General features: G+C 40.4%; 1 long non-coding RNA gene across 1 annotated transcript; it reads left to right on the top strand.

The window, feature by feature from the left end:
- The first annotated feature begins 8,238 nt into the window (after positions 1–8,238).
- Positions 8,239–8,880, top strand: LOC124021108. The gene is made up of 3 exons (XR_006836198.1): positions 8,239–8,470; positions 8,569–8,669; positions 8,778–8,880. It is a non-coding gene; the product is annotated as an uncharacterized LOC124021108 (long non-coding RNA).
- Positions 8,881–11,065: the final 2,185 nt, after the last annotated feature.

The following is an 11,065-nucleotide window of genomic DNA, read 5'->3' as shown; positions in this document are numbered from 1 at the left end:
CACACACACACACACACACACACACACACACACACACACACACACACACACACACACACACACACACACACACACACACACACACACACACACACACACACACACACACACACACACACACACACACACACACACACACACACACACACATAACAGGTGAGATTACCCTGTAGTCCTATATCTTTATTTGTCCCAATCCTGGACGATACAGTAAAACACATTACCAAAGATCTTTAATCATTTGTGATTCAGTACATGTTCAGTGGTGGAAGAGACCCTCTGGAGTTGCTGCAGTGCTGTGTGTTCTCCTACTGGCTGGGATCATAGGCCTGTCTGTCTACTGTGAGTTTAGTATGTTGTCACTGAGACTTCAGTTGCCTACTTAATTATAATTACTCATTAATCGTGTTTTAGTTACATGTTTGATTAACTTTTCTTTTATACAGATGGAGTCACTGTTGATCACGACTCAACAGAGAGAGACCAGCTACAGACCAGTTACAACAACCTGACTGAATAGAGAGACCAGCTACAGACCAGTTACAACAACCTGACTAAAGAGAGAGACAAGCTTCAGACCAGTTACAACTGAATAGAGAGACCAGCTTCAGACCAGTTACAACAACCTGACTGAATAGAGAGACCAGCTTCAGACCAGTTACAACAACCTGAATAAAGAGAGAGACAAGTTACATTTACATTACATTTAAGTCATTTAGCAGACGCTCTTATCCAGAGCGACTTACAAATTGGTGCATTCACCTTATGACATCCAGTGGAACAACCACTTTACAATAGTGCATCTAAATATTTTAAGGGGGAGGGGTGAGAAGGATTACTTTATCCTATCCTAGGTATTCCTTAAAGAGGTGGGGTTTCAGGTGTCTCCGGAAGGTGGTGATTGACTCCGCTGTCCTGGCGTCGTGAGGGAGTTTGTTCCACCATTGGGGAGCCAGAGCAGCGAACAGTTTTGACTGAGCTGAGGCGGGAACTGTACTTCCTCAGTGGTAGGGAGGCGACAGGCCAGAGGTGGATGAACGCAGTGCCCTTATTTGGGTGTAGGGCCTGATCAGAGCCTGGAGGTACTGAGGTGCCGTTCCCTCACAGCTCCGTAGGCAAGCACCATGGTCTTGTAGCGGATGCGAGCTTCAACTGGAAGCCAGTGGAGAGAGCGGAGGAGCGGGGTGACGTGAGAGACAGGAAGGTTGAACACTAGGCGGGCTGCGGCGTTCTGGATGAGTTGTAGGGGTTTAATGGCACCAGGGAGCCCAGCCAACAGCGAGTTGCAGTAATCCAGACGGGAGATGACAAGTGCCTTTAACCTGCGCCGCTTCCTGTGTGAGGCAGGGTCCATGTTGCGGATGTTGGTGGAGAGCATGAACCTACAGGAACGGCCACCGCCTTGATGTTAGTTCTCCACAGTTTGTTGTCCAGGATCACGCCAAGGTTCTTAGCGCTCTGGGAGGAGGACACAATGGAGTTGTCAACCGTGATGGCGAGATCATGGAACGGGCAGTCCTTCCCCGGGAGGAAGAGCAGCTCCGTCTTGCCGAGTTCAGCTTGAGGTGGTGATCCGTCATCCCACACTGATATGTCTGCCAGACATGCAAAGATGCGATTCGCCACCTGGTCATCAGAAGGGGGAAAGGAGAAGATTAATTGTGTGTCGTCTGCATAGCAATGATAGGAGAGACCATGTGAGGTTATGACAGAGCCAAGTGACTTGGTGTAACCTGAATAGGAGAGGGCCTAGAACAGAGCCCTGGGGGACACCAGTGGTGAGAGCGCGTGGTGAGGAGACAGATTCTCGCCACGCCACCTGGTAGGAGCGACCTGTCAGGTAGGACGCAATCCAAGCGTGGGGCCGCGCCGGAGATGCCTAACTCGGAGAGGGTGGAGAGGGAGGATCTGATGGTTCAGACAGTATCGAAGGCAGCCGATAGGTCTAGAAGGATGAGAGCAGAGGAGAGAGAGTTAGCAAGCGGTGCGGAGCGCCTCCGATACAGAAAGAGAGTCTCAGCTTGAATGACTAGTCTTGAAACCTGACTGATTTGGATCAGAAAGGTCATTCTGAGAGAGATAGCGGAGAGCTGACCAAGGACGGCACGTTCAAGAGTTTTGGAGAGAAAAGAAAGAAGGGATACTGGTCTGTAGTTGTTGACATCGGAGGGATAGAGTGTAGGTTTTACAAGTTACAGACCATATACAACAACCTGAATAAAGAGAGAGACCAGCTACAGACCAGATACAACAACCTGACGAGAGAGAGACCAGTTACAGACCAGATACAACAACCTGACTAGAGAGAGACCAGTTACAGACCAGATACAACAACCTGACTAAAGAGGGAGACCAGTTACAGACCAGATACAACAACCTGACTAGAGAGAGACCAGTTACAGACCAGATACAACAACCTGACTAAAGAGGGAGACCAGTTACAGACCAGATAAAACAACCTGAATAAAGAGACCAGCTGCAACATCCTGAATAACAAAGCTTTTTGTGATAGGTGAGATATAAACTGTGATACATTAGAGGTCAAATCAAAAGTCATTGTATGTACTGTATATCAATGGGTTTATGAGTATGAAGATACTGGCTATGTTTCTCAATGTGTAAACCTTTGCTCTACAACAGAGCAGCATTTTCAAAAGGTATGGAGAAACTTGGAGAAAGGAGAAGCCTAATTACCATGACTAAACGGTCACATGGAATTTGACTGCCATCGTGACTCGTGATTTGTTCCCGCAGGTGTGGCGGTAATATGGTCACTGCATTAGTCCTAGCAAGGACTGACCATCCAGAAGATCAAATTGTTGTTTTAACCATGTTGAGGCTATACAGTGTTACGATGGAGTAAAAATGCATATGTTTTGTATGACAGTTAAAACCAACCTCATGAGGCATTTCTATGTTATAATCTTCAAGAATCTATGGGTTTATATATGAAAATATTAATGTAGCAACTGCAGATTGCCCCTTTAATGATTGTAACATGTTATACTGATACAGTAACTTCATCTTTAATGATTGTAACATGTTATACTGATACAGTAACTTCCTCTTTAATGATTGTAACATGTTACTGATACAGTAACTTCCCCTTCAATGATTGTAACATGTTATACGGATACAGTAACTTCCTCTTTAATGATTGTAACATGTTATACTGATACAGTAACTTCCTCTTTAATGATTGTAACATGTTACTGATACAGTAACTTCCCCTTTAATGATTGTAACATGTTACTGATATAGTAACTTCCCCTTTAATGATTGTAACATGTTACTGATACAGTAACTTCCCCTTCAATGATTGTAACATGTTACTGATACAGTAACTTTCCCTTCAATGATTGTAACAGATACGGATACAGATACACTGACCTTAGAGCCTTTTATCATCTAATTTGGTTAGGTCGGGGTGAATAGGATGGGTACTCTCGTTTTCTATCTTGGCCTGGTATGGTTCCCAATCAGAGGCAACTGTCTATCGTTGTCTCTGATTGGGGATCATATTTAGGCAGCCTTTTCCCACTGGGTTTTTGGTGGGATCTTGTTTTGGTTAGTTGCCTGTGAGCACTCCATAGCTTCACCTTTCGTTCGCGCTTTATCGTTTTTTTGTGCCGGTTCACTAAATAAATATGTTGAACCCATACCACGCTGCACTTTGGTCAGACAATGGTCAGACAATCTTACAACAACATTCGTGTTATACTGATACAGTAACTTCCTTTAATGATTCTAACATGTTATACTGATACAGTAACTTCCTCTTTAATTATTCTAACATGTTATACTGATACAGTAACTTCCCTTTAATTATTCTAACATGTTATACTGAATATTCAGTAACTGATACAGTAACTCTTTAATGATTGTAACATGTTATACTGATACAGTAACTTCCTCTTTAATGTTTTTAACATGTTATACTGATACAGTAACTTCCTCTTTAATTATTCTAACATGTTATACTGATACAGTAACTTCCTCTTTAATGATTGTAACATGTTATACCCTTTATGTTTGTATTATTTATATACTGATACAGTAACATGTTATACTGATACAGTAACTTCCTCTTTAATTATTCTAACATGTTATACTGATACAGTAACTTCCTCTTTAATGATTCTAACATGTTATACTGATACAGTAACTTCCTCTTTAATTATTCTAACATGTTATACTGATACAGTAACTTCCTCTTTAATGATTCTAACATGTTATACTGATACAGTAACTTCCTCTTTAATTATTCTAACATGTTATACTGATACAGTAACTTCCTCTTTAATTATTCTAACATGTTATACTGATACAGTAACTTCCTCTTTAATTATTCTAACATGTTATACTGATACAGTAACTTCCTCTTTAATTATTCTAACATGTTATACTGATACAGTAACTTCCTCTTTAATTATTCTAACATGTTATACTGATACAGTAACTTCCTCTTTAATTATTCTAACATGTTATACTGATACAGTAACTTCCTCTTTAATTATTCTAACATGTTATACTGATACAGTAACTTCCTCTTTAATTATTCTAACATGTTATACTGATACAGTAACTTCCTCTTTAATGATTCTAACATGTTATACTGATACAGTAACTTCCTCTTTAATTATTCTAACATGTTATACTGATACAGTAACTTTCCCTTTAATGATTGATATACTGATACAGTAACTTCCTCTTTAATTATTCTAACATGTTATACTGATACAGTAACTTCCTCTTTAATGATTCTAACATGTTATACTGATACAGTAACTTCCTCTTTAATTATTCTAACATGTTATACTGATACAGTAACTTCCTCTTTAATTATTCTAACATGTTATACTGATACAGTAACTTCCTCTTTAATGATTGTAACATGTTATACTGATACAGTAACTTCCTCTTTAATGATTATACTGATACAGTAACTTCCTCTTTAATTATTCTAACATGTTATACTGATACAGTAACTTCTTTTAATGATTCTAACATGTTACTGATACAGTATTGTTCTAACATGTTATACTGATACAGTAACTTCCTCTTTAATTATTGTAACATGTTATACTGATACAGTAACTTCCTCTTTAATTATTCTAACATGTTATACTGATACAGTAACTTCCTCTTTAATTATTGTAACATGTTATACTGATACAGTAACTTCCTCTTTAATGATTGTAACATGTTATACTGATACAGTAACTTCCTCTTTAATTATTGTAACATGTTATACTGATACAGTAACTTCCTCTTTAATGATTGTAACATTTATACTGATACAGTGATTGTAACATGTTATACTGATACAGTAACTTCCTCTTTAATTATTGTAACATGTTATACTGATACAGTAACTTCCTCTTTAATTATTGTAACATGTTATACTGATATAACTTCCTCTTTAATTACAGTAACTGATACAGTAACTTCCCCTTTAATGATTGTAACATGTTACTGATACAGTAACTTCCTCTTTAATGATTGTAACATGTTATACTGATACAGTAACTTCCTCTTTAATTATTCTAACATGTTATACTGATACAGTAACTTCCCCTTTAATGATTGTAACATGTTATACTGATACAGTAACTTCCTCTTTAATTATTGTAACATGTTATACTGATACAGTAACTTCCTCTTTAATTATTGTAACATGTTATACTGATACAGTAACTTCCTCTTTAATTATTCTAACATGTTATACTGATACAGTAACTTCCTCTTTAATTATTCTAACATGTTATACTGATACAGTAACTTCCTCTTTAATGATTCTAACATGTTATACTGATACAGTAACTTCCTCTTTAATTATTCTAACATGTTATACTGATACAGTAACTTCCTCTTTAATGATTGTAACATGTTATACTGATACTCTAAAGCAGCTGTGGGAAACAGTCCTCTTGTTGCTGATTATGTCATACCCTCAAGTGTGTGTGTGAGTTTGTGTGTGTGTGTGTGTGTGGGGGGGGGGGGTATGTGTGTGTGTATGTGCATGCTTGCTATGATGTGTGAGTGTATGCATGTGTGTGTATGGGTGTTTATGCATGTGTCTGTGTGTATGGGTACGTGTGTGTTCTCACATCAGTGTGTATCTCCTCAGGACCTGAGGATTCAGGGAGAAGACTCTACAGGATGGTTGCTGTGAGCTTTGGGATGCTGTGTGTTCTACAAGTCACTCTCAACATCTCCCTGAGGCTTTCTGTGAGTGAGTCTGTATCCCAAATTATACTCTGCACTACTGTTGGCCAGGGTCCATAGGGTTCTGATCAAAAGGATGCCATTTTGGAACCTATTCCATTTGTAGTGCATTATTTTTGACCATAGCCCATATCCCATTTGTAGTGCACTACTTTGGACCAAGGCACAAAGGACTAGTGCACTATATAACAAATAGGGTGCCATTTAGGACCCATTCCCAGAACATCTCATCCAAACACCAGTAGTGGTATCATTGGCCTGGGTAAAGAGGGAGACCAGTGCCGAAAGAACAGAAACCAGCTAGAGAGGGAGAGAGACAAGTTACACAGTGTGAGAGACCAGTTACAGAGTGAGAGAGACCAGTTACAGAGTGAGAGAGACCCGTTACAGAGTGAGAGAGACCCGTTACAGAGGGAGAGAGACCCGTTACAGAGGGAGAGAGACCAGTTACAGAGTGAGAGAGACCCGTTACTGAGGGAGAGAGACCAGTTACTGAGTGAGAGAGACCAGTTACAGAGTGAGAGAGACCAGTTACAGAGTTAGAGAGACCAGTTACAGGTGAGAAAGACCAGTTAGAGAAAACAAACCAAAACCAGTTACAGGAGTGTTACAATGCCCTGACTAAAGACAGGGGCATGTTGAGAGACAGGGTCAGTCTTCTGATCAATGAGCAGGTGACGCTGGAGAAGGGGCTCTCTGGGTGTGGTAAGTTGCCAAGTCAGTCACCAGGACTGTATCTATACTGAACAAAAATATTTTACTGACTTTGTTCATATCAGGAAATCAGTCAATTGAAATAAATGCATTAGGCCCCTAATCTAAGGATTTCACATGACTGGAATACAGATGTGCATTTTTTTTTTACAATGGGCCTCAGGATCTCGTCACGGTATTTTTGTGCATTCAAATTGCCATCGATAAAATGCAATTGTGTTCGTTGTCCGTAGCTTATGCCTGCCCATACCATAACCCCACCACCACCATGGGGCACTCTGTTCACAACGTTGACATCAGCAAACCGCTCGTCCACACAACGCCATACACGTGGTTTGCGGTTGTGAGGATGGTTGGACGTACTGCCAAATTCTCTAAAACTACGTTGTAGGCGGGCTTATGGTAGAGAAATTAACATTAAATGATCTAGCAACGGCTCTGGTGGAAATTCCTGCAGTTAGCATGCCAATTGCACATTCCCTCAAAACTTGAGACATCTGTGGCATTGTGTTGTGACAAAACTGCACATTTTAGAGCAACCTTTTATTGTCCCCAGCACAAGGTGCACCTGTGTAATGATCATGCTGTTTAAATCAGCTTCTTGATATGTCACATCTATCAGGTGGATGGATGATCTTGGCAAAGGAGAAACGCTCACTAACAGGGATGTAAACACATGTATGCACAACATTTGAGAGAAATAAGCTTGTTGTGCGTGTGGAACATTTATGGGATCTTTTATTTGAGCTCATGAAACATGGGACCAACACCTTACAGGTTTGAGTTTATATTTTGTTCAGTGTCGATTCTATACCCTTCCTTCTCTTGAAGTGTGCAAATCTAGTGTGCACTTGGACACTGTGTACAGTGAACCAATAGTTCAATTACAGTGTTAACATTTGTTTAAAGGAATGTTGCAAGATTCTGGCAACTAAGCCGTTTTCTACTTAGGGTCACATGAACTCTGGATGCCATTTTTATGGCAACACACGCGAGGACACGGCAACACACGCGCAACACACGCGAGCACGGCAACACACGCGGGCACGGCAACACACGCGCAACACACGGGCAACACACGTGAGCACGGCACACGTGAGCACGGCAACACACGTGAGCACGGCAACACACACGTAAGCACGGCACACGGCAACACGGCAACACACACGTGAGCACACGAGGGGCACGGCAACACACACGTGAGCACGGCAACACACACGTGAGCACGGCAACACACACGTAAGCACGGCACACGGCAACACACGCGCAACACACGCGAGCACGGCAACACACGAGGGCACGGCAACCATACAGCCTTTAGAAACTGAAACAGGTTTGCTGTATTTAAGTATTATTTACTTCTCTGTTTGTCTTCTCAAACAGAGAAAATGTGTCCTGAAGGATGGAAGTAGTTTGGCTCCAGCAGCTGTTACTACCTCTCGGCTGAGAAGAAACCCTGGGAGTAGCTGAACAGGACTGTCTGGGGAGAGGAGCACACCTGGTGATCATAAATAGTAGAGAGGAACAGGTGAGCGAGAGAGAGAGAGAGAGAGATGAAGAGAGAGATGAATCAGGTAAATATATACTTACATGCAATTGACAACATCATTATCTTTCACTTAACAGAAATTCCCCATTGCATTAAGGACATTTTCCTGGATGGGTCTGAATGAAAGAGTGACAACGGGGACCTGGACATGGATGGACGGTACACCACTGACCACATGGTGAGAGATAATAATCTGTCCATAAGACTGTAACCATTTTAAATAGAACAACATCTGCATTGGTATGACTTAGAATTATGTTAACTAGTGTTCTCTGTGTTGGGTTAGGGTTAACCCTCTAGGTACTGGGCGGAGAAACAGCCTGATAATTCAGGTCCTAATGGGGAGGAGGACTGTGCTGAGATGAATTATAGGTATTGTGACCATGTATATACATGGAATGATGTAGCATGTACCGAGGAACGTAATTGGATTTGTGAAAGAGTGATTTAACAAACAATAGCTCGTTATGTACAGTTGCATTGCATGTAGTCTGTATACAAATATCTCTCTCCCCAATGGGGTTTTATTGGCATGGGAAACGTCTTTATATTGCCAAAGCCAGAAACAACATCATTAAAAAACAACGTTTACAAGGGGGGAGGAGTGGTAGGATTAGGGGAAAATAATAAAGGGAAACGTATACAAAATATATACATTGGGGAGAACAAGTATTTGATACACTGACGATTTTGCAGGTTTTCCGACTTAGAAAGCATGTAGAGGTCTGTAATTTTTATCATAGGTACACTTCAACTGTGAGAGACGGAATCTAAAACAAAAATCCAGAAAATCACATTTTATAATTTTTAAGTAATTAATTTGTATTTTATTGCATCGTCATGACACTACTATACAAGTAATTGCATATCTTTTTTTTGTAGCACGCATGTTTGACTCTGAAGCCCTGTTTATATCTGCTGCTAACATGCGTCCTGTGTCCAGATCATGTCCACATTCTGATTGTGCCCAACTCGTGCTCATTAACAGAGAGAGAGAGAGAGAGAGAGAGAGAGAGGGTTGACAGCATTGTCACCAGTGTAACCGTATGTATCATAATTGCAGCTATTGATTATAATAAAAATATTAACGATGAAGCTATTGATTATAATAAACGTATTCATAATGAAGCTATTGATTATAATAAACATATTAACGATGAAGCTATTGATTATAATAAACATATTAACGATGAAGCTATTGATTATAATAAACATATTCATGATGAAGGTATTGATTATAATAAACATATTCATGATGAAGCTATTGATTATAATAAACATATTCATGATGAAGCTATTGATTATAATAAATATATTAATGATGAAGCTATTGATTATAATAAACATATTAACGATGAAGGTATTGATTATAATAAACATATTAATGATAAAGCTATTGATTATAATAGGCTTCCTAAAGCTTAACGCTTATTGATGGTGATAGTTGTTAATTTAATGCTATTGTCCGTTGACCAGTCTCAGCCCCTTTTTCAGAAACGTGACATTATGAATATCTCATTGGTTCATTCTGTATTCCCTGTGTGCAGCACATATACAGACTAATGACATGGTGATTTGTAATCCATCTCTCGGTGTAACACATGCTACAACTGTACTCTGGCGTTGTTGACCTGGTTCTTTCCCATCTCAACCAGTGCTTTTTCAGATGCTTCATTGCGTATTAGGTTGAATATCTATTCACTCGTCATGCCATTCTGTTACCTACAGGTCCTGGTTTGGACCATATTGGACTTGGTCGTCCACAAGGCTTATTATGAAACAAGCTGTGGATTTCTGGTGGAAATAAGCATGGCATGTGTCTTTGGTGCCATCTTGTGGGAGTTTTGGTGGAAATAAGCATGGCATGTGTCTTTGGTGCCATCTTGTGGGAGTTTTGGTGGAAATAAGCATGGCATGTCTTTGGTGCCATCTTGTGGGAGTTTTGGTGGAAATAAGCATGGCATGTGTCTTTGGTGCCATCTTGTGGGAGTTTTGGTGGAAATAAGCATGGCATGTGTCTTTGATGCCATCTTGTGGGAGTTTTGGTGGAAATAAGCATGGCATGTGTCTTTGGTGCCATCTTGTGGGAGTTTGTGGAAATAAGCATGGCATGTGTCTTTGATGCCATCTTGTGGGAGTTTTGGTGGAAATAAGCATGGCATGTGTCTTTGGTGCCATCTTGTGGGAGTTTTGGTGGAAATAAGCATGGCATGTGTCTTTGGTGCCATCTTGTGAGAGTTTTGGTGGAAATAAGCATGGCATGTGTCTTTGGTGCCATCTTGTGGGAGTTTTGGTGGAAATAAGCATGGCATGTGTCTTTGGTGCCATCTTGTGGGAGTTTTGGTGGAAATAAGCATGGCATGTGTCTTTGGTGCCATCTTGTGGGAGTTTTGGTGGAAATAAGCATGGCATGTGTCTTTGGTGCCATCTTGTGGGAGTTTTGGTGGAAATAAGCATGGCATGTGTCTTTGGTGCCATCTTGTGGGAGTTTTGGTGGAAATAAGCATGGCATGTGTCTTTGGTGCCATCTTGTGGGAGTTTTGGTGGAAATAAGCATGGCATGTGTCTTTGGTG

Source organism: Oncorhynchus gorbuscha, unplaced genomic scaffold (genome assembly GCF_021184085.1).
Source record: "Oncorhynchus gorbuscha isolate QuinsamMale2020 ecotype Even-year unplaced genomic scaffold, OgorEven_v1.0 Un_scaffold_1052, whole genome shotgun sequence".
In the NCBI taxonomy this organism is placed as follows: domain Eukaryota; kingdom Metazoa; phylum Chordata; class Actinopteri; order Salmoniformes; family Salmonidae; genus Oncorhynchus; species Oncorhynchus gorbuscha.
The sequence above is the reverse complement of the archived record's forward strand: the minus strand, read 5'-3'. Positions and strand labels throughout refer to the sequence as shown.